We start from the raw sequence: 24408 nt of genomic DNA, 5'->3' as shown, positions 1-24408 counted from the left end.
GGGACCAATCCACCAGGGACAGGCTCCTTCCCACTATAGAGTGGCAGAATAGGGGGTGTACCCCCCAGGGATTGGACCCATTGGTCTCTGCCCTTTACCTACCTGTAACGCCCCTAAATTTAGTATTTAGGGGCACCTTGAACCTTCCTTCCTTAGATCCAGCAACAACAAGGAAAGAAGGACGAGAAGCCATGCAGAGCTAACAAGAGGACGACGCCCACTGACTTGGCCCCAGCCCTACAGGCCGGTCTCCCCTCAAACCTGCTCCTGCGATACCCTGGCGTGTCCAGCGGCCAGCAACCTCAAAAACCCCGGAGTACTTGCCTGCATTCACTTTCCAAGCTGTTTCTCCCGTGAGCACCGGACGTGTTTAAACTGCAGCTTCTAGTGCCAGCCAGAAACCATGAATCTAGCACATTCTGCACCCGCCGAGAGCCCGTGTTTGAGTGAACAAACACCACAAGGAGGTCTCCCCGGCGATCCTGACCCAAGATCCGGCTACCCCTGACCTGCCTCAAGCTTCCAGAAGACACCTGCATCCTCAATCCAGAGGACCCCCCCTAACACAACCAGAGCGGTTAAGAAAATCCGATGTCCAAAGGCACCCCACGGCCTTGTGTGTCCAACCCAGCCCCAGCGGTGCCTAACCATCCCTCTACATCCCAACTTACCCCTCTAAGTGGTGGTCACTCCTGGAAGATCCTCGTCCCCGAGCCTGCAGTGTTTCTTTGTCCCGGAGAATCTCCATTGAAATAAACAGGGCACCCGACCTCAAAATAGCACCCTGCACCCGGCTGCCCTAGCGCCGCTGAGGGTGCCCCTTCGGTGCTAACTTGTTCCCCATCTTGCCCTGAGCTTAACCCTACGAGCTTTGCTCCCACAACTCGGTGACCTGCTTGCCAGACGCCACCAATCGGAGTCTCCCCTATCCCCCATAGGATAACATTGGGCCTCAACACTCTGTACCCGGCTGCCTGAGTACCGCTGAGGGTGCAACAACAGTGCATCACTGACCCTGGGAGACCCCTGAGTCTGTTATGTTATGTTATGTTATGTTAATAATTTTATAAGCGCAACAGCTGCCCCAGCAAAGAGGCGTCCCGGCGCTGCTAGATCAAAAAAGTACTGAACAGCAAAGGCTAGCCAACCAGGTCATACATCCCTATGATGACAGAAACAAGAAGGTTTTGATGGCTTTCCGGAAGGCAAGCAAATTCTCCATTCCGCGGATGCCGACCGGCAAGGAGTTCCAGAGCTTGGCTGCCAAAACCCGGAAGGAGCAGCCACCAATACGGCAACGTTTAGTCCGAGGTACAATCACTTGATGTTGTCCTAGTGAACGCAGACTACGCTGGGAAACATATGAAGTCAGGAGTGGAAACAGGAGATCTGGGCTCCCGGATTTAAGGATCTTGAATGCCATGCAGAGAGCTTTGAACTAGATTCGAGCATTAATCGGAAGCCAGTGTAGCTTTCTGATCGTAGCTCTGGCCGAACACCTTCGAGGAAGTCCTACCAAGGTCCTTGCTGCTGAGTTTTGGAATCGCTGGAGACGCGCAATCTTGGCTTTATTTGCGCCCTGGAACAACACACTGGCGTAGTCCAGGCGTGATAGAATGGTGGGTTGAACATTGAGTTGATGCACTTTAGAGTCAAAGAACTTCAGAATAGGATTTAGGCCTCTTAACAAACCCACACAAGTAGCTGCCACTCTCTTAGTGTGAGTCTGAAAACTAAGCGAGGAATCCATCCAGACGCCCAAGTTCTTAACTAGTGACTTAGACGCTGGCATAGTGCCGAGCGAGGCCGGCCAACAGTGCTCATTCCAGAGGGTGGTGTTCTTCCCTACAAGCAGAACCTCTGTCTTGCCTGCATTAAGCTGCAGGCAGTTGTCAGTCATCCATTGGGCTACTGCTGCCATCCCGTCTCTGAACCTCATGGCCGATGCCGATGGCCCTTCAGCTAGGGTAATAACCAGCTGAGTATCGTCAGCATATGATACCAACATGAGGTCCCACTCTTTTGTCACTGCCGCAAGCGGCTGCACATAAAGATTAAATAGAGACGGGCTGAGTGCAGAACCTTGAGGGACTCCCTGGCCGATGTAATGGGGCTGAGAAAGGTGTGGTGGTACCCGGAAAGACCTATCTTTCAGAAATGATCGAAACCATTCTAAAGCTAGTCCAGTGATCCCAGCTACCTCCAGACGATGTAACAAGATGTCATGAGACACCGTGACAAAGGCAGCGCTGAGGTCTAACAGAATCAGCGCTGCACTCTGACCGGCGTCAAGAATCGTCCGGAGATGTTCGGTCGTGGCCAATAGGGCAGACTCGGTGCTGTGACCAGGCCTGAACCCATTTTGAGATGGATCCAGAATGCCGTTAAGATGCATGAACTGAGATAGCACATTATTCACATGGGCCTCGGCAATCTTGGCCACCCATGGGAGGAGGGAAATAGGTCTAAAGTTTTCCGGTTTTGACGGATCCAAGGTGGATTCCTTAATGATAGGAGATACCCAAGCCTGCTTCCAGGCCATAGGAACACTGGCCATGGAAAAGGACAGGTTGCGTATAAAGCCCAGAGGCTGCTGGAAGAATGTCAGGGATTCAATGAATTGTGCCGGCCTCATAGGGTCCGACGGAGATCCAGATTTCACTCTCCTGCAAAGTTTAACTAGCTCTTCACTAGTGATCTCTGGTATAGTTGTCAGGGTGGCATCCTCCACCTTGGTATTAGCGGAAGAGTGTATGGCTAGGGAATGTTGCGGGAATGACTTATACATTTTTTGCACCTTTTCCACAAAAAAAGTGGCAAGTTCTTCGCACTGCTGTGCAGACGTTTTGCTGGATACAGTAGTTCTATTGCTCTGTAGTTCCTGGACAATTTTAAAAATACATTTGGTGGGGTTAGAACTAACTTTGATTTCTTCCGCATAAAATGTGGCGCGCGCGGAACAGATTGCTTTGTGATAAAGCTTAAGTTTAGCCAGATAGGTCACTTTGTCCCCCTCTGTATAGTCCCTTCTCCATGCCCGCTCCGCTCTCTTACAATCCTTTCTCATGGATCTCAAGGCATCATTATACCAAGGGTTAGAGGTAGATCTATGCTCCTTAGTCCATTTGGGAGGAATAAGGGCGTCCAGTCCCCCCACAATCCAATCATGGAAGGTAGTGTATGCCGTATCAGGATCCGCCATGTCCCCACAGGGAAACGTCCAAAGGGAGGCATGGAAGTCCTTCAAATTAAGTTTATGCCATGGCCTCTTAAACACCCGATTCACCCCATTCACCTTAAATGGCTCAGCGACCTCCACACTGGCTTTGACCAGATAGTGATCTGTCTACCCCATAGGTTTGGCGTCTGTGTTCACTACCGGGATATTGGAGAACAGTGGGTCCAATATATGCCCTGCCGAATGCGTAGCGACTTGAATTAATGAGTCCAGCTGTAAGGCCGCTAGATCCGCCAGCAGATTCCGGATGGTCACGTCGTGAATCTGATCAAAATGGAGATTTAGATCCCCTAGAATCGTAAAGTTAGCCGATCCCACTACCAAGGAGCTAACCAGCTCTAGCATAGATTCAATAAACTTAGAAGCAGGTCCCGGGGTACGATAAATGTATAGTCCTGAAAGTGAAAAATGTGGGCTAATTACAATCCTGAAGCGGGCACATTCACAACCCCAAATGTCTTCCTTAGTGAAGGAACAGGGGTATTGTGCTTTATGGATTACCGCTATGCCGCCACCCCTCGAGACTCTATTTACAAGCTTGATCAGATAGCCTTCCGGGAGAGTGAGGTTGGGTAAACTAGTCATGTCATCCCGCAACCAGGTTTCCCACAGAAAAAAGACATCAGGGGATTCTTCCACAATGAGTGTCTGTATTTCCAAATAATGTTTAACAAGTGATCTTTCATTAGTTGGAGGACAGTGAGCTGTACTTGTTTTCCAGACCCCGGGACTTGTCCCACCAGGCATGGCCTAGGTGCAGCAAAATTGCAATTATCGCATTTCAAACCTGTCTCCCCTAGTTGCGCCGGCAGTTCCCCGCAAGTCTGGCTACATAGATTCAATGTCAAGAGTGCCTCCTTATCATAATAACGGTGATCCCGCAGACCTTGACCAGGGATACTGGCGAGAGGCGATGTCCTGGTGATGACGGGCGCAGACGGGTTTGTCTTTGGCGCTCCGCCGGTGCGCCTGCTGCGCCCGCCCGCTGCGCGGACGCCTGACAGATGCCATTTATAGGGTAGAAAGAAGGGGGAGATGCGTCTCCGAACAACTAGAGCGCCACCCCAAACTAATCCCAATATGGTGTCTAGGCCTGCGTGAATCCCTGGACAGCACCTATTCGGCTGCAGGGTTCGCGGTGGCAGTGCGGGTATTAACGAGCCCCGTGCAAGATAAATACAGGACAGTGCAGAACAGAGATACGAAATTTATTAAAAATAACAATTTAGAAGTTTCACACAAACAATTTTAAAAATAGCACACGCGCTCCTAACTTTTCCCGGCTGAGCCTCAGGAAAGTAATAATTCGGTCTAGCTAGCGCGCGAAGTCTGAGCGCAGTTTAAGTAGCCTGGAGGGCGTGCGTCTCTGAACAACTAGAGCGCCACCCCAAACGAATCCCTATATGGCGTCTAGGCCCGCGTGAATCCCTGGACAGCACCTATTCGGCTGTAGGGTTCGCGGTGGCAGTGCGGGTATTAACGAGCCCCGTGCAAGATAAATACAGGACAGTGCAAAACAGAGATACGAAATTTATTAAAAATAACAATTTAGAAGTTTCACACAAACAATTTTAAAAATAGCACACGTGCTCCTAACTTTTCCCGGCTGAGCCTCAGGAATGTAATAATTCGGTCTAGCTAGCGCACAAAGTCTGAGCGCAGTTTAAGTAGCCTGGAGGGCGTGCGTCTCCGAACAACTAGAGCGCCACCCCCAACTAATCCCAATATGGCGTCTAGGCCCGCGTGAATCCCTGGACAGCACCTATTCGGCTGTAGGGTTCGCGGTGGCAGTGCGGGTATTAACGAGCCCCGTGCAAGGTAAATACAGGACAGTGCAGAACAGAGATACAAAATTTATTAAAAATAACAATTTAGGGGGGGCGTGGCTTACCGGGCGATCATGGCGGACGTGGCTTCTTAGAGCTCCCGCCGGCCCGACGATTATCCTACCGATTCTCCTGGCCCCCGGACCCGGAAAGCATATCGGAGTTGGGGCACAGGTGGCGGACGGCTCAGGGCGCATTCCGGTGCCGGGACTGGCGAGCCGCGACCCTCCCTGGTGGTGAAGTGAGCTGGAGCGGCGGGCGGCCTAGAGCCAGTCGGCCGAGCCGGGGCCTCGATTTTGGCGCACCCGGATGGGGGAGCTCGTCCTGGGGTCAGCGGCGCCGCTTACCTGCCACTATCCGGCGCAGCCTACAGCGGGCGGACCTTCACGAGCCCCCACTGCCCTTCCACGCGGAGCAAGCACGGTGTCCTGGTGCTGAGGGGCGCCTTGGCGATGCTGCGGCCCACCTGGCCTTGGAGGGGCCGGGGCCTCGAGTTTGGCGACCCCTGCCCACAATCGCCTGCACGGATCCTTGGCCCGGAGGTGCAGGCGCCTGGGAGCCCCGGGGACCGAGGGGCCAGGGGCGAGCCCTATCTGGTCTGCTGTCTCTCCCAATCCGAGGATCGCCGGAGCGGTGGGGCCCGGAGGCCTGGACTGCAGTGGCCCGTGCCGCATTGGGGGTGCCCGGCGTGGACCTGGTGCCGACCCTCAGCGAGACCCGACGAACAGTGAGTGTTGGGCCCCCCCCCCCCCCCCCCTACAAATGGTGATGTGGTGACTGCGTGACTGCTGAGAGACGCTGTGCCCGGGGGGGTCATTGGGGGCCTGGCCCAGACTGCCGGACCTGGGGGGTCCCCTGGCGGCCCCTGAGACACACGAGGTACACCAAAGCCAGCTGGCATAGAGCGGAGGGGGCCCCGGGAGAGGCTTGCACGCGCTGGGACCTGGCCTGCGGGGGTCGGCGGAGTCGCGTCTGGGGAACACCCCCCCCCTTATCACCTGGAGTATACGACAGCCGGGGGCGTGAGGAGGCCATCGCTTGTGAGGGTGCCCTGCTCTTGATAGCTGTTGGAGTGAAGGGTGCCCCGCCGTCAGCGGCCGCCGGCGCGTTTGGGGACGACTCGGCCGGACTCAGCCTTCGCCATGACCAGGGGGGGAGGAGGGCCCGCTAAGCAGGGGCCCATCGACAAAATCACGGAACCGCATGGCGGGGCCGGAGCGCAGGGCGGCCAGGGACCGGGGCCGGACAACGCGGCGCTGATGGCAGCTATCACCCAGTCGAGAGACATGCTGGATGCAAAGATTGGGGCTGTTGGGGCCGATGTGACACTTCTAAGGCAGGACCTGCGCAATGCAGTGGAGCGCATAACTGAAGCAGAGTCCAGGGTCTCAGTTGTGGAGGATGATGTCGGGACCCTGAAGAGGAAAATGGCGGCGATGGAGAGTATCCAGAAGGGTCTAGCACTTAGGGTGGAGGACGCCGAAGGGCGGGCGCGCAGGAACAACCTTCGTTTTGTGGGTTTTCCGGAGGATTGTGAGAAGGGGGACATGGGACGCTTCCTTTCTCGATGGCTGGAGAGCTGGCTCCCTCCGGATACCCTGTCCAGATGCTTCGTAGTCGAACGCGCGCACCGGGCCCTGACGCAGAAACCGCCGACAGGTGAACGACCCAGGCCGGTGATCGCCAGGATTCTGAACTTTCACGATCGAGACGTTATCTTGCGAGAGGCGAGGGCCAAGGACTCTCTTTCATTTGAATCCCACAAGATCATGGTCTTCCCCGACTACACCAAGATGGTGCAGCAACAGAGACGCTCTTTCCTAGACGCCAAGGCTAAACTCCGGGGCCTAAAGATACAGTACTCCTTACTCTATCCGGCCCGCTTGCGGGTGGTCTTCCAATCTAAAACTCACTTCTTTGAGACGCCGGAGGATGTTTTCAGGTGGACAGATGAGACAGTGAGGGTCAGGCCGCATCCCCAACCGGGCCTTGATCCAGGCCACACGAGTGATTCCTCGCGAACCCAGAGTGATCACCAGGCCCGTAGCCGGAAGAATAGGAAGTCCAGGTCCAGGCGCCGCAACGCCTCCAACACTGGGCGCAGTACCGCTGAGCCAGCTGATCCATACGCTTCGGGGGGCATTGGATGAGGTGCAATGGGTGGTCCTGACCGCCTACGGTTACCAGCCGCTCCAGCGGTGGACGGGGTTCCACTGGGGCCTTGCATACCTGGGGACTGCAACATGTGCTAACTGTTACGTTTTCTGACTGTCCCGCAACAGGTTCAGACTTTGGGACGGGTTCGGGGTGCTCCGATACAGGGGCTGCTAGCCTCCTGCATAGTTGGGAGTAGATAGGGGGAGGGGGGAAGCGTTAGAGTAAGGGGGTGTTCGGGATCCATTGGTATGGTAGGCTTTGGGCGCTCTGTTTTGGGCCCGAAGCCGCCCATATCGCGACAGGTACTTCAATGTTTGGTGAGGTATAGGGGGGGAGAGGGGGGCAGTTGGGGAGATGGGTTGGGGGACAGGTTGGGGTTGGGGTAGTTGGGGGGGTAGGGGAGGGTGGCACAGTGTCTGCTTTACTTAGGCTACTTTCTTGTGTGTGTGTGTGGCTCCGAGAGCCCGGGTCCTTACATCTCCTCCCCATTGACTATGGTTGATCACCAACGGTCAGGCCTACCAAGGGCAAAATTGCGAGTGGTGAGCTGGAATGTCCGGGGGATGCTGGATAAAATTAAGCGAGGGACGGTGCTGCAGCTGGGGAAGAGGGAGGGGGCGGATGTCCTCCTCCTCCAGGAGACGCACCTTCAGGGCACAAAGACCCTTAGTTTACAGAGGTATGGTTATCAACAGGTGTTTCATGCCGGGTTTGCAAGGGGGTCCCGGGGGGTGGCGGTCCTAATACACCGAAGGCTCGCATATGTACACGAAACTCATTGGGTCGATGCACATGGTAGATACGTGTTTGTTAAAGGAATGATTGGGAATGAGCCGATGGTCTTTGGTAGTGTGTATGCCCCACCCCCGCTGCAAGATGCCCTTATTGAGAGGTTGTTCGAAGTGTGGATCGGTATCCCGGATGTTTTGGCGATTGTGGGAGGAGACTGGAATGATGTGATGGATGGGCGGATGGATCGCTACAGGCCCGGCAGGGAACCCCAGACAGCGGCGCCGACGAGGCTTCATGGCCTGGCACAGGGCATGGGTTGGACCGATACATGGCGCTACCAGCATGCCTTGAGCCGAGAATACTCCTATGTGTCGGCTGTGCACAAGTCCTTCTCTAGGCTAGACTACCTGTTCGTACCGACTCCTTGGCTGCCGAGGGTCGCTACCACAGCCGTGCTCCCCCGTGGCGTCTCGGACCACTCCCCCGTGTCCCTGGACCTGCTGCTGGACAGGAGGCGACAGCCCTTTCGTTGGCGCCAATCAGCGTGGCACCTACAGCAGGATGGATACCGCACACGTTTGCGCGAGTCTATCTCCGATTATTGGGCAGAGAATGGCGGGCCGGAGGTCGACGCCGTCACCCAGTGGGAGGCGATGAAGTCGGTGCTCAGGGGAGTGGACATTGCCTGGTGTGTGGAGGCCCGAAGGACCCGTCTGCGCGAGGTGGAGGAGGCGGCGGGGCGGGGCGGGTTCGGGACCTGGAGAGGGACTGTACCGCGAGTGACACGGACGTGGCGGTGGGGCCGCTCCTACAGGCACAGCAGTTGTACTCCTCCCTGCTGCGCAATGAGGCGCGCCAGCTTTGGCTGGCCACTCAGAGCAGGATCTATCAATGGGGGGATAAATCCAGTACCATGCTATATAGACTTTGCCAACACACCTTCCGGCCCCAGGCTCTGCCGGGCATTAGGGATGTCCAAGGTGTCCAGTTGGCGGCCCCTGAGGCCATAGCTGCCAGCTTCGCGAGGTATTATGCCGATCTTTATGCCCCCCGCGAGGTCCTCTCTGCGGAGGATATAGACAAATTTTTGGCAGATCTCCCGCCGCGCGCCCTCCCAGAGGAGGCCAGGGATCGGCTGGACCTTCCCCTCTCTTTGGAGGAACTGGGCACGGCGCTTGGGGAATTGAACACCGGCAAAGCCCCGGGACCGAACGGATTTCCGTGCGAGTTTATTGAAGACCTTTCACATCCAGCTGGAGGGGCGCTACCAGTTGGCACTGGAGGCGGCCAGGGAGAGTGGACTCCTACCAGCGGATTGGCGACACGCAGAAATTGTTGTTTTCTGTAAGCCAGGGAGGCCCCCGGAACAGCATTCTTCGTACAGACCGATTTCCCTCTTAAATTTCGAGGCGAAAATATTGGCCAAGGCCTTGGCCAACCGCCTTCTCCCGTACATCACTGACTTAGTACACCCTGACCAGGCGGGGTTCATGCCCCATAGAGCAACTCGGCACAACATTCGCCGGGCGCAGGTGGTGGTAGAGACAGCCCGGGCCGCCGGGATCCCAACGGCGCTCCTCCTGGCAGATATCGACCGAGCCTTTGACTCGCTCAGCTGGGTGTACCTTAGGGCACTGCTGTCCCGCCTCAATCTCGGGCCGGTCTTCCTCTCGTACCTGAGCTTGCTCTATACGGACCTGACCGCGTCGGTGCGGGTGGCGGGAGCGGCGTCCGAGTCCTTCCCCATCGGACGGGGCACCAGGCAGGGATGCCCTCTCTCCCCCTACCTATTCGCCCTGGCCATGGAGCCTCTGGCGGCGTGGGTGAGGATGGATGCGCAACTCCGGGGACTGGAATGGGACATGGGCCCCTCCGACCGCATTGCGCTCTACGCCGACGATGTCCTGTTCTTCCTCACGGACCTTAATAGGTCCGGACCCAGGGTCCTGGAGATAATGAAAATCTTCGGGGAGGTTTCGGGATTGTATCTGAATGTGCAGAAGTCCAAGCTGTGGGCTCTGGGCGGCGGGGACGGGCCGGGTGATTGGGCCTTGACACTGCAGAGCGCGGTGGGGGGCCTCAAGTACCTGGGTATCTTTCTTACAGATGTTCCAGACTTGGCATGGGAGCGCAATGTGGTGCCTGTGTGGGACAGGGTGCGTTCGGACATAAAAACCTGGTCCAGAATGCCGCTGAACATATATGGCCGGTCGGCGATCTTTAAAATGGTGGCCCTGCCGCGCCTTCTATACCACTTGCAGAACCACCCATACCCCATTGCCCCGCAGTGGTTTCGCCAAGTGAACGCCGCCCTAAGTCAGTTCCTTTGGGCTGGGGGAGTGGCGAGAGTGGCTCTCCGCACCTGCTTTCTTTCTACGTACTGCGGGGGCCTGGCCACCTCAGACATTTTATCATACTATCAGGCGGCGCACCTGCTGGTGCTCAACGACTGGTGGTATGGGGATCGGGGCGACCCGACTTATGCCCTGGAGCGGTACCTGATGGATCCAGATACGGTCCACACCATTCTTTATTCGGCAGCTATCAGGAAACGACTCCCCATGGTCACTCAGGTGGTCTTCCGGGTGTGGCGCGCTGCCTTGCGCCGCATGGGATGGTGGAATAGATTGACGGGGGAGACCCCGCTGTGGCAGAACGGCCGTCTCCCGGAACTGGCGTCCCTACGGGGATTCAGGGGCTGGGATGATATCGGTATCTCCACGCTCGGCAGCGTCCTGAGGGGCACCACCCTTAAGTCTTTCCAGATGTTGCGGGAGGAATACGACATGCCCAAAACTCAATTCTTTAAATATTTGCAACTACGCCATGCACTATCTCCCTCCCTGGTGGGCTTGGAATCTCTGCCCGAGTTCAGCCCCCTGGAGGCCAAGGTTTTCATGGGGGAACTAGAGGAGAAAAAGATTTCCAATATATACCGAACTCTGGTCACGCACTGTTCCTCCTCTCTTGATGGGTTACGTACTGCATGGGAGAGAGATCTTGGTGCGTTCGAGGAAGAGGACTGGAGAGAGGCCCTGGAGGCCCCTAAGGGGGCAGCCATTGCGATGCGCCTCCGCTTTATTCAGTTTAAATACTTACATAGGGCCTACTTTACCAGAGAGCGGTTGTGGAAAGCAGGTTTGATTGCCTCCCCCGAATGCTTGAGATGTGGCCGGGCGGTTGGAACGTTTGTCCATACTGTGTGGTCATGTGCGAACCTGGCCAGGTACTGGGTGGGGGTCTGGGACTGTTTGGCTGAGGTTCTGGGCTGGGACCTTCCCCGAACACCGCAGCTTGGCTTGCTTCATGTTATGGAACAGGTGGGGGGCAACATTTACAAGCGTCACTTACTGGTCCTGGGCCTTACTGTAGCCAAGCGGGACATAGCCAGGGCCTGGAAGGACCCCAGGGCCCCTTTGTTGGAGGTTTGGAGACGAGGATTGGACTTTTGCATGGGACTTGAGCGCCCGATCTTTGAGGCCAGGGGATGCCCCCGGAAACATTTTAAGATATGGAAAAGATGGGCGGAATACAGGGGACTGTGGCTGGAACCACCGATGGCCCAGGACACTGGGGAAGACCTTTAACTACTGTACCCGGGGCGACAGGGAGTACGCACACTGGCTATTATTATTTTCTATGCCTTGAGATTAGCAGACACTGGGTGGAGGGCGGGGTTGGGTCAGGGGAGTTAGGGAGTTGGGGGGTTGGGTGTTTAATGCAATAATGCTTGTACTGAATGCATATCCTTTTTTCTATATGCTTATGCTCATTGGTCCTGCGTTGTGATGCGGGACGATGTCCTTATACTCTGTGCAATGTCAGTACTTGAAAAAAAAAAATTTTGTTCTGAAAAAAAAAAAATAACAATTTAGAAGTTTCACACAAACAATTTTAAAAATAGCACACATGCTCCTAACTTTTCCCGGCTGAGCCTCAGGAAAGTAATAATTCGGTCTAGCTAGCGCACAAAGTCTGAGCGCAGTTTAAGTAGCCTGGAGGGCGTGCGTCTCCGAACAACTAGAGCGCCACCCCCAACTAATCCCAATATGGCGTCTGGGCCCGCGTGAATCCCTGGACAGCACCTATTCGGCTGTAGGGTTCGCGGTGGCAGTGCGGGTATTAACGAGCCCCGTGCAAGGTAAATACAGGACAGTGCAGAACAGAGATACGAAATGTATTAAAAATAACAATTTAGAAGTTTCACACAAACAATTTTAAAAATAGCACACGCGCTCCTAACTTTTCCCGGCTGAGCCTCAGGAAAGTAATAATTCGGTCTAGCTAGCGCGCGAAGTCTGAGCGCAGTTTAAGTAGCCTGGACGGCGTGCGTCTCCGAACAACTTGAGCGCCACCCCAAACTAATCCCTCTATGGCGTCTAGGCCCGCGTGAATCCCTGGACAGCACCTATTCGGCTGTAGGGTTCGCGGTGGCAGTGCGGGTATTAACGAGCCCCGTGCAAGGTAAATACAGGACAGTGCAGAACAGAGATACGAAATGTATTAAAAATAACAATTTAGAAGTTTCACACAAACAATTTTAAAAATAGCACACGCGCTCCTAACTTTTCCCGGCTGAGCCTCAGGAAAGTAATAATTCGGTCTAGCTAGCGCGCGAAGTCTGAGCGCAGTTTAAGTAGCCTGGACGGCGTGCGTCTCCGAACAACTAGAGCGCCACCCCAAACTAATCCCTCTATGGCGTCTAGGCCCGCGTGAATCCCTGGACAGCACCTATTCGGCTGTAGGGTTCGCGGTGGCAGTGCGGGTATTAACGAGCCCCGTGCAAGATAAATACAGGGCAGTGCAAAACAGAGATACGAAATGTATTAAAAATAACAATTTAGAAGTTTCACACAAACAATTTTAAAAATAGCACACTTGCTCCTAACTTTTCCCGGCTGAGCCTCAGGAAAGTAATAATTCGGTCTAGCTAGCGCACAAAGTCTGAGCGCAGTTTAAGTAGCCTGGAGGGCGTGCATCTCCGAACAACTAGAGCGCCACCCCAAACTAATCCCAATATGGCGTCTAGGACTGCGTGAATCCCTGGACAGCACCTATTCGGCTTCAGGGTTCGCGGTGACAGTGCGGGTATTAACGAGCCCCGTGCAAGATAAATACAGGACAGTGCAGAACAGAGACACGAAATGCATTAAAAATAACAATTTAGAAGTTTCACACAAACAATTTTGAAAAATAGCACACACGCTCCTAATTTTTTCCCGGCTGAGCCTCAGAAAAGTAATAATTCGGTCTAGCTGTCCGCTAACCCCAGATCCCTAACTTAAAAGACATATTACTTACCTTGAAACCGATAACTCATTTTTCCTCAAGGATAACATTGACACTTTTTCTCTCAAGTGTCAACTTTTGAAAACCACAAATATTCCTTCAAAATCGGCCGAATAACCAAAACACATTTTCTCAACTGTTTTCATGAAATATCCCAGTGCTGAAACTCTGTCTGGATGTCGGGTGAAGGATGGATTAAATCGGACTTCTTAATGAATAGCGGATTAAAGCGCTGAATCATATATTTAATGTGAAGGTGACAGCCGGTGCTGCGGAAATAATTAGCCTAAAGACTTGACTTTTTTTATTCATGGTGCAACATTTGTCCTGATGATGGTCTTGTGGATTTGATTAACCGGATGTGAGACCGAAACGTTGACGCTACGACACTGCTTTTGTATACATGCTTATCAATGGATGTTTATTTAATTGAATGAAAAGTGAAGAATTGAATATTACATATGAGAAGAAATTAAATGATGCTAATTGTGTTGCCATGTATGATAATGATTTATGTATATTGTTCTATGTTCATTGTAAAATGATTTGATTGTGATAATTGATTAATTCGATCACATAAAGAAGTTGGTTTTGATAAAAATCTTTTGAGTTGTGTCAAATTGTGATCACTGCTGTGACATTATAAGCATTAATTCAAAGGTAAATGATCCCTCAAGGATCAATTATGTTTTGTTATTGATGATACCCAGTTCCTTGGGAAATTGCCCTTTTGATGTATTATAATCCAGGATTCAGCACTGAGTAAGAAAAAGTAATGATAACCTAACTTACCTGCTAAGTGAATTTCCTCCCATAGGATAACATTGGCGATTCTATGTAAAAAAACTTTGATCGTCAACTTTTGAAATGCAATAATATTCCTTAAAAATCGTACCTTTACCCAAAAAGCGTTTACTCACCTGTTTTCAGGAAATGTTCCAGGGCTGAATCTAGGATCCAGTCCTGTGTTAGCAAAAGTAATCTGAAAAGTAATTAACTGCATCTTACTTAAAAAGCCCATTCAATTGAACGTACTATGCCTGCAATGCCTTGCAAACTGCTTTCTTAAAACTGTAACCAAAACCAGTACAAGTTACACTGCTATTTTGAACTGTGTTCATACAAGTAATTTACTACTGAAAAGTATTTTTATGCTTACCTGCACCAGGCTTGCTTGGTTCTAGAAATAAAACAACAGTATATTTTTTTTATACAAAACCATTGGCCTAGAGTTCAGTTCTTGAGTGCGTGAGACCATTTGCTGGCTGAGTGTGTAAATCAAGTGGTTTACACTGTCATCTGATACTGCCTTACTGCTTGACCAAACTACCACTTTAGAGAGTAAGGTTCTAACTAACTTTAACCTCTGCCAAACCTTTGGAGACCCTTGGACTCTATATACATTGTACCTCACTTTGATGCAGTATATATAGAGCCAGATTCTTACACCACCTGGCAACAGTAGACTTCAAGGACCCCTGATTCTACATTCCCATACACATTTCACACAGGTGGTATCTAGAATTTATGATGCAGGATGAACATTACCAGTTCAAGGTACTGCGATTCAGCCTCATATCCTCACCAAGAGTGTTGATGAAATTGCTGGCAGTAGTGGCTGTACTGCTAAGGAGACACACAATACAGTTTCTAGCAGTACCTGGACAATTGATTAGTATTTGCAAACCCTTTTCACCAGTGCCTACAATATCTCACGAATGTGGTATCACTGTTACACAAGCGAGGATTCACAGTAAGTTGGGCAAACCATTTGCCATCCTAGACAAAAAAGAAAACCTATTGGGGAGCTGACCATGACACAGCCACTGAATTGGCTAACCCACCTGCAATATGGGTTCAAGCAGTCCTGTGACAGGTTCACCTTTACCAGAATACTCAAGCTCTGACAGTGAGAACAGTCACAATGATAGCTTTCTGATGATACATCTGCCAGTCGATTCCTCACCTTGTGAATATTTCCCCTTGCGTCAGCAACATTCGGAAATTCTTTAAGTAGCTTCGCCCCGACGTAGACGACATCAAAGTAGCACGGTATCGCGCGCGGCTCGGCTGACGTCACCGACTCCATAAAAGGCCCACGTTGGCGTGATGACATCATTTCCCTTTTTTCCGCGTCGTCGACGCTACCGGTTTTCGAGGGAACCTCTGTAGCTGTTGGTAACTTGAGTTACTCTTGTTATCTGTCTGGTGTGTTCTTGCTTCTTTGTCTCTTGTTGAAGATGTCTACAAAGAAGACCGGCTTCAAGCCATGTGGGGAGTGCGGAAAGATGTCGATTACGGACCCGCACGAAGACTGTATTTGGTGCCTGAGTTCGGACCATGATGTGCAGGGGTGTTCTTCCTGCAAGAAGATGAACCCGAAAGCCCTTTGTGAGAGATAGGCGAAACTTCTGGTGGCCAAATTAAAAGGTAAAAAGGAAAACAAGACTTCGCAGTCGAGGCGGACGAGGTCGAAGTAGAGTTCGAGATCCCGCACGGCGCCTCCTTTGAAGTCGTCATCGGGACATGCTTCTAGATCAGCAAAAAAGAAACATAAGAAGACATGGATCTCGTCATCATTCTGGAAAAGACTTGGATTTGAGACCAAAGTCGCCTAGGAGGAGACATAGAAAAGATGAATTATCTCCTTCACCAGAGATTCTGAATCCGGATGGTGAGGCCACGCCCTTGAAGTCGTCTGAGCATTCCCCGGCTCCGGTATCGAATCCCTCTCCGGCGCCGTCTCCGGCTCGAGAGGAAGAAGAGGCTCCTTTACCAGAGGGTTCGATGACTCCGGTTCATCCACCTGTAGAAGAGGAGGCGAATCTGGAGCCTCCACGTGAGCATCCTGTGGGTCTTTACCCGCCCTTTCCAGCTCCAGGTCAAGACCCTACACAGTTTTTGAACGCATGTATGACGTCTACTCAAGAGCTTTGTACCCCTCTGGTGTACAGTCAGGTCCCATGGGTCCACTGGCATATAATCTGGGAGTTCCCCTTTTATATGCTCCAGCTCCATTTATGCCGACTCCGCCTTGGCATTTCTCTGCGCCGCCGAGGTCTTCGATGCCGATACCGTCGTCACCGGCGCCGGTCCGACCTCGAGAATATTGGCCTGTGCTCCCAGATCGGATCTCGACGCCGGCTCTGTCTGAGTCGATCGCGGATCCGACGACGCCGCTCTTGAAGGAGAGATCGAGGCGTGAAGCTCACCGCCTTTTTGAAGAGTGGAAGTATAGAGAGGCTGAAGCTGAAGTCGAAGAAGGTGAGCTTCAAGAGGATTATTTTGATGACTTAAGGGTGGCTAGCGGTTTGGAGCTTTCGCATGATTGGGAGCTATCTTCTGTTTCAGATGCCCCTTCAAAAGACGTTGCACCGTACCATGTGAACATCAAGAAGGCTGCAGATCTTTTGAATTTAAGCCTGCATACTGCTGAATTCAAATCTAATCTTTTGACAGAAGTCCTCCATTCCCCATCTTCTGTTGTGGAACCATTACTTCCTTTTAATGAGGCTTTGACAGAACCTATATTGGAGGTTTGGAACAGGCCTCTCACAGTTCCTGCAGTTGCTAAGGGGCTTGCGAGGAGGTATAGAGTGGCGCCTGGTAACACAGATTTTTTATCATTACACCCTTTGCCGGAAAGTTTGGGGATACAGGCAGCCTGTTCAAAGAAGTCTGTTGGTGCTTTCCCTCAAGTGCCTGGAGACAAGGAGTCTAAGAAAATATTCTCATCTGCGAGTATGGCTCTTAAGTCAACTAATGCCACATGCCTTTTGGGGAAATACATACATGCATTAATGGACTCGGTAAAGCAGTTGGCTCCTAAGATTCCGGAGGTGTTAGCTGACACACAAGCTGCTACAAGTCAAGTTATACAAAGCGGACTTGACACTGCTGACTCAGTAGCTAGGGTTATGGGGACTTCTATTGCCTCAAGAAGAGCAGCCTGTTTAAAGTCATCTGACCTTTCTGCAGACGTTCAAGCAGCCTTATTGGATTTGCCCTTTGATGGTTCTGCTCTTTTTGGCAAAAAGGCTGATGCAGCTTTAGAAAGATTTAAGGACAGTAGGGCTACTGCCAGATCTTTGGGGTTGCAGACCAGGGGCACTGCGAGTAAAAGATATAGGGGTGTTGGACGTTCCTCCTTTCGACCCTATCATCAAACTCAACAGCAGCAGCAACAGCAAACTCAACAGCAGCAGCAACAGCAAAATCTGCTGTATAAATTCTACAGGGGCAAGCAAAGAGCTCGTCCTCAGACGCCAAGTCTCCTCTTCCTTCTCTTCCTCTTCCCACCCCCCTCCATCATCAACAAAGCAGCCCTAGATCCGCCATTCCGGATCATGCGGGTCCTGTAGGGGGTCAGCTTACCTATTTTCTACGGGATTGGGAATAGGTCACAACGGACCTTTGGGTTCTCAATCTTGTGGAGAATGGGTATGCACTTCCCTTCCGGGAGTTCCCTCCGAATTATCCTCCTTGCCAGGTTTTTGCTCGGAGGACCACCTGCTTCTCTTGCAAGAGGAAGTCCTAACACTACTGAAAAAAGGTGCGATAGAGGTGGTTCGAGAGCAGGAAAGGGGTCAGGGATGCTACTCCCTGATCCCCCAAGAAGGATGGCAGACTTCGTCCAATCCTGGATCTCAGGAATCTTGAACCTTTTTCTGAAGCAGGAGAAGTTCAAGATGCTCACCCTTGTGCAGGTTCTTAAAGTGCTGATGGAAGAAGACTGGAAGGTGTCAATAGACTTGCAATCGAACCTCTTCCACCACAAACAAGTGACTTGCCTCTGCTCCCCCAACAGCAGTCCACTCCTGTGGGGGGCAGACTAACACAGTTCCTACCTGTCTGGAACGCTATAACAGACAAGTGGGTAAGACAGATTATCCAGTATGGTTATTGCCTCCTACTTACAGCTACCCCTCCACACGTACCACCCAGACAGCGTCCAATGTCCACTGAACATCTCACTTTGCTCAAACAAGAAGTACTATCACTTCTTCAAAAGAACGCAATAGAAATAGTCCCTTTACAACATCAAGGAACAGGGGTTTACTCGCTGTACTTTCTAATACCCAAAAAGGACGGGACACTAAGACAAATTCTCGACCTCAGGCCCCTCAATCAATATATACACTCAGATCATTTTCATATGATCACTTTGCAATAAGTGCTCCCATTGCTGCAACAAGACGATTTCCTTACAACACTAGATCTAGAGGATGCCTACTTCCACATTCCTATACATCCTTCTCACAGGTAGTATCTCAGGTTTGTACTGGAAGGACAACACTATCCGTTCAAAGTCCTTCCATTCTGGGTCACAACTGCACCAAGAGTGTTCACAGAGTGCATAGCAGTAGTAGCAGCACATCTCAGAAGACAACACATCCATGTCTTCCCATATCTAGACGATAGGCTCATAAAAGCCAGGTCATTCAAACAGTGTGTCCAACACACGACGCAGACCATTCAAACACTGCACGACTTGGTATTCACAATCAACTACACAAAGTCGCATCTACAGCCCTCTCATGTACATCAATACCTAGGGGCTACAATAAACACGTCTACAGCTCTAGCATATCCCAGTCCAGCAAGGATACAGAGCATTCAAACCTTAGTCACAAAATTTCAACACCAACACTCTCTCGCAGCCAGAGTGTTCATGAGACTAATAGGCATGAGGGCATCTTGCATTTTTATTGTGCCATATGCAAGACTGCAGATGCGTCCACTACAAGAATGTCTAGCACAACAGTGGGACCAGGCTCAGGGACAACTAACAGACCTGGTGTTGGTGGTCAGCCGCACACATCGTTCCCTGCAATGGTGGAACACCAGAAATCTATCCAAAGGGATGCCGTTCCTAGAGCCAGTTCCACAGATAGTATTGACAACAGACGTATCCCTAACATGATGGGAAGCACATCTGCTCCACCACACAACTCAGGGAAGGTGGACTACTCAACAAAAGGTGCTTCACATCAATCACCTAGAATTGGTAGCAATTTTCCTGGCACTAAAGTCCTTTCAAGGACGCATACAAAACAAAGCTGTCTTAATCCGGACGGACAACATGACAGCCATGTACTACATACAAAAACAAGGAGGCACACATTCCCTGCAACTGTCTCATCTTGCACAAAATATTTGGAGGTGGGCCATTCCACAAAACATACATCTGCTAGCACAACACCTTCCAGGAGTTCACAATCAGATAGCAGGTCTGTTAAGTCAACAGACACAACAAATTCACGAATGGGAACTACATCCACAAGTTCTTCAACCATTCCTTCACAAATGGGGTCATCCAGACATAGACCTGTTTGCCACAATCGAAAACTCAAAATGCCCAGCCTTTGCCGCCAGGTTGCCACACCCGTTGTCCAAGGGCAATGCGATATGGATGAATTGGTCAGGCAGATTTGGATATGCTTTTCCGCCGATCCCACTAATACCACTTGTAGTACGCAAGCTCAGACAACAGTCTCTCAAGATGATACTATTAGCTCCCACTTGGGCACGTCAACCGTGGTTAACCACGCTGTGTGAACTTTCTCTAGTTCAACACGAAAAGCTGTCTCTAACACCATCAATGCTAACGCAGAACCATGGAGACATCAGACATCCAGATCCAAACCAACTGAATCTAGCGATCTGGCTCCTGAAGTCTTAGAGTTTGGATATCTTAACCTACCACCAGACTTTATGCATATTATTAAAGAAGCCAGAAGACCTACAACTAGAGCTTGCTATGCAGCTAAATGGAAGAGATTTGCCATTTGCTGTAATAATAATAGAATTGATCCATTGGATGCTTCCATCCAAAATATTATCTGTTACCTGCTTCATTTACAAAGGTGTAATCCGGCTTATTCAGCTATACGATTACACCTTGCAGCCATTGCAGCATACCTCCAAAACAGACAACATATGTCATTGTTCACGGTACCAGCAATTAAAGCTTTCATGGAAGGATTAAAAAGAATTATTCCTCCTAGGTTACCACCGTCTCCAGTGTGGAACCTAAACATTGTTCTTACTAGGCTCATGGGACCCCCATTTGAGCCTTTACACAGATGTGAATTACAATTTCTCACATGGAAAACATCCTTCCTCATTGCTATTACCTCTCTTAGAAGAGTTAGTGAAATTCAAGCTTTTACTATACAAGAACCATTCTTACAATTACACCGTAACAAAGTGGTTCTAAGAACTAATCCTAAATTCCTTCTTAAAGTAATTACTCCTTTTCATATAAACCAATCGGTAGAATTACCTGTGTTTTTTCAAAATGCCGATTCGGTAGCAGAGAGAGCTCTACACACACTAGATGTCAAAAGAGCCCTTCTATATTACATTAATAGAACAAAATCATTTCGAAAGACAAAACAACTATTTGTAGCTTTCTCTCCACCACATAAAGGTAACCCCATTTCGAAATCCGGAATTGCAAGGTGGATTGTTAAATGTATACAAATATGCTACCAAAAAGCAAAACGCACTTTAACAGTTCCTTCTAGAGCGCACTCTACACGCAAACTAGGAGCCTCCATGGCTTTCTTAGGGAACATTCCCCTAGAAGACATCTGCAAAGCAGCGACATGGTCTACAACACACACCTTCACTAAACACTATTGTGTTGATGTGCAGGCTAAACAGCAAGCTGCAGTAGGCCAAGCTGTCCTCAAAACTCTGTTTCAAACTACTGCAACTGATACAGATGACCACCGCTAGGGGAGACACTGCTGCACAATCGATGCTAAGTGTACATTCTGCAGCTCATACACCTCGAACGGAAAATGCTACTTACCAGTATGCATCTGTTCTTGGCATCTAGAGCTGCAGAGTTGTACACGCCCTCCCGCCTCCCTGGGACCTGTATCTGTACCAGTTTTTTATCTTAATTAGATATGCACGCATGGACATCCTTTTTCTATCTTTCCACTAACTCCCATCATTTCCCATCATGGCGATAAACAATCTAAGGATGGAGCCGATGCCCATGCACACTATTGTCCAAGGGAGGAGTCACCTATCTCGTGACTACAAAGACTTCTTTCAAGACGACAACAACATGCAATCATCCGAGCTCAACACCAGGTGGCGATCTAATGGTAAGTGTACAACTCTGCAACTCTACATGCCAAGAACAGATGCATACTGGTAAGTAGCATTTTCCTTTTTAATAACATCTCGTTTCTTGCTGAACTCTGGCACAGTAATGTATAACATTCGGCACTCAGGGATGTAATGTTAGGTCTGTGGTAGCAATCCTAGATTAATGAGGCAGCGATTTGAACATTTAAACCTTGACATGACGGTTATCAAGGGCATACCTTCAGAACATTAGTGTGCATAAATACACAGCACTTCATTATTTTCCCTTTAGTCACAATGGTCGGCTGAATAGGATTTACACATCCTAATATTTTCCTTACTTAAACATAGCTACTTACACGCTTTGACTATTATGTTTGTTTTAGCACACTTTAATTAGTGTTCACTGGATACCTGTTTTTATTAAGTGTCCTTATTCACACTTCTTATCAGTCTCTGTGAGCAGTGATGTAACATTCTGCCTGTTCAATTAACACTCACTTGCTTACTCCTTTTGTTCATTTAACATCCGGTGTATGTGCTTTCACACGCTTTCCAATAACCTTCGTAAACATCTTAAACACGATCTTGGTAGCGTTAAGGACAATAATCACTCCACTCCAAACAAAAATAAACATGGTCATTTACATAGCCAATAGGTCTCGCTTTTGGAGCCTTATAAGTATTTAGTTATGCAGCACAAAATACTTGTTGCATCAACATCAATTATTGCATGGCTAAACACTTATAAGGTCCCAAAGGCGTGACCTATTGGCTATGCCAATTCTAGTTTCTCTCACAGGTACTCACGTTGTCGCGCCCCTTTGAGAATTGCTTTTGACGCCCTCCAAGGGGCTTCTTTTCTGTTAAAATGGTGCCTTTTGATTCACCTTCATCAGGAGAGGAGTCGTCTTTTTCTTTTCTTCTCCTGCTGCCTTCCCTCCTTCCCGCCTTCTCTATTGACTCAGTGTTCTGGTCTCCTCCATAGTAGTCTTCTTTGGGGATCTGTTGAGCTCTGTTTCAGACTTCCTTTACTATAGGAGAAGTGCCAGTCTTTTAATACCTTCCTACAATGGACCTTTCTTCCTGTGCTCCGTTCTTCCTGGACGGCACAGTTGTACATGGTAACAACAGTCTACTTCTGTCTGTTGAGATATTCTTCCTTTGTTGCACTTCTCTCCGCTTGCGGGGCTGTTTTTCACTGCTTTTTCACTTATATGTAGGCAGTGTCTAATTCTGTCTTTTACGATGGTTGCACCATCCTCTTTCTTTATCTCTAATTTTCATTCCTTGCACACTGTTCCCATACTTTCACAGTTTTTGTTGGTGGCTCCACGTTGTGCCGCAAAAAGTTTCTGCGCGTCGGGTGGGAATTACATGACCTTGCTGAAGTCACGTACATGGACGACGTGTAAGGCGGGGTCGTGTGGCGTTGTCCCCTGGCACGCAGAGGTGCTGCTGCTGCTGCTGCTGCTGCTGCAAAAAAAATCTGGATCCAGTCTGATGCCTGGGGATATTCTAAGTTGGGGAATCTGCTGCTAGACACCATCTCTACCAGATACATCATTACCGAAGGTAAGTAACTCATACATTGTACCCTCACCAGTGGTAGAGTGCACCCAGCCAGAGGGGTGTCTTAACTTTATTCTAGGCAGTGGGTTGCAGGCATGGCACACAGGTACATGTGCCATGTGGACTATTCTCTTTTCTCTACACCAAAACACGCAACTCGCAATGGAAGTGTGTGTGTATGTTAAGATACAGGACCTCTAAGGGTGGCACAATATGTGCTGCAGCCCGTAGAGGCCTTCCCTTGTCACAGTGCCCTTGGCACCCATGGTACCTGTTACAAGGGGCTTACATGTGGCCAGAGAGGTGCCAATTGGGGGTACAATGATACAGTTTTGGGAAGGAACACAGGCACTGGGAACCTGATTTGCACGGACCCAAGGCACATTAAGTCATGGTGCATCAGAAATCTGGCAAAAAGTGTGTGTGTATGTGGGAGGGGGGGACGGGGTTACTGCAACAGAAATCCAGCTTCCTACAGCCGGCACGTTTCGACCTGAAGTACAGGACAATGTTCAATCGAGGTCTTCCTAAAGGTGTGATACCATATAACTTTGCAGGACATAGGTGTACCACCTTTTTAAAGAGGCACACTGTGTGTATACCTTTTATTGATCATACATTTTGTTGATATAGAAGGTGGCCGCTAAAAGCGTGCCATACATTATTTAAAAATTCTCACCGTACAGGCATTGTGCCACGAAGTGCAGCGTACTGTGGCTGTAGCAGAAAGGGAGGAGTGGATTTGAGGTCTCCCACTTTCGTGAAAATTGGCCATTGCAGAAGTTGCTAATCTTCCTAGTGGACCTCTTTCACACAGTTCTGGTGAGCAGTTGTTTTTGTGGCTGCTGCCTCTTCTTATGCGTCAATGTCCATCATCTGTGATGAGTTTGTAAAGCGTCTCCTTCCCCTTGAAAAAAGAAAACTGCTTTATAACTTTTTATTTACCAGTCCATCTTGGATAGGTAAATTAAAAAAATGGTGCCTTCAACAGTCCACTTTTTAAATTTTTTTTATATTTGCCCTTGCTGCACTGCATCTTGCTGATGCTGTAAAACTTTACAACAAAGCCTTGACAGAACCAGTCGGTAAACTACATGCCACCAGGGTTACTAACCTAATGTTCAAATACTACATACAAAATATTTTTTAATCTAAATACGCTTTTATTAAAACTCAAACGAAGAACAATCCAAACAACTGTTTCAGATTTACACAAACATCCAGTACTCCCCCATCGCTTATTGTTTCTGATCTGGAAAAAAAGATGAATTTTCATATTTTTCTGTGGAAACTTGACACATTTTACATTTCAATTCCACCCTTTCCTGACACATACAAAAATTCTCCTCAAATTGGCTGAAATTTAATGAGACATCCCAGGAGAAATTAATCAATACTATCACTAATCTATATGGTGTAACCACTTCTTTGGAGGCATCCCAGCTACACATGCAGAAATAGCAAGACACCAATATGCTTTGTGTTAGG

The 24408-nt window shown here is 49.8% G+C and overlaps 1 protein-coding gene across 2 annotated transcripts in view; it reads left to right on the top strand.

Moving 5' to 3' along the window:
• TAOK1 (TAO kinase 1) overlaps positions 1-24408 on the top strand; it is a 1359031-nt gene that overhangs the window by 469249 nt on the left and 865374 nt on the right. The gene's annotated exons all lie outside the window — the stretch shown is intronic.

The sequence above is a fragment of the Lissotriton helveticus genome, chromosome 3_1 (genome assembly GCF_964261635.1).
Source record: "Lissotriton helveticus chromosome 3_1, aLisHel1.1, whole genome shotgun sequence".
Classification (NCBI taxonomy): Eukaryota; Metazoa; Chordata; class Amphibia; order Caudata; family Salamandridae; genus Lissotriton; species Lissotriton helveticus.
The sequence above is the reverse complement of the archived record's forward strand: the minus strand, read 5'-3'. Positions and strand labels throughout refer to the sequence as shown.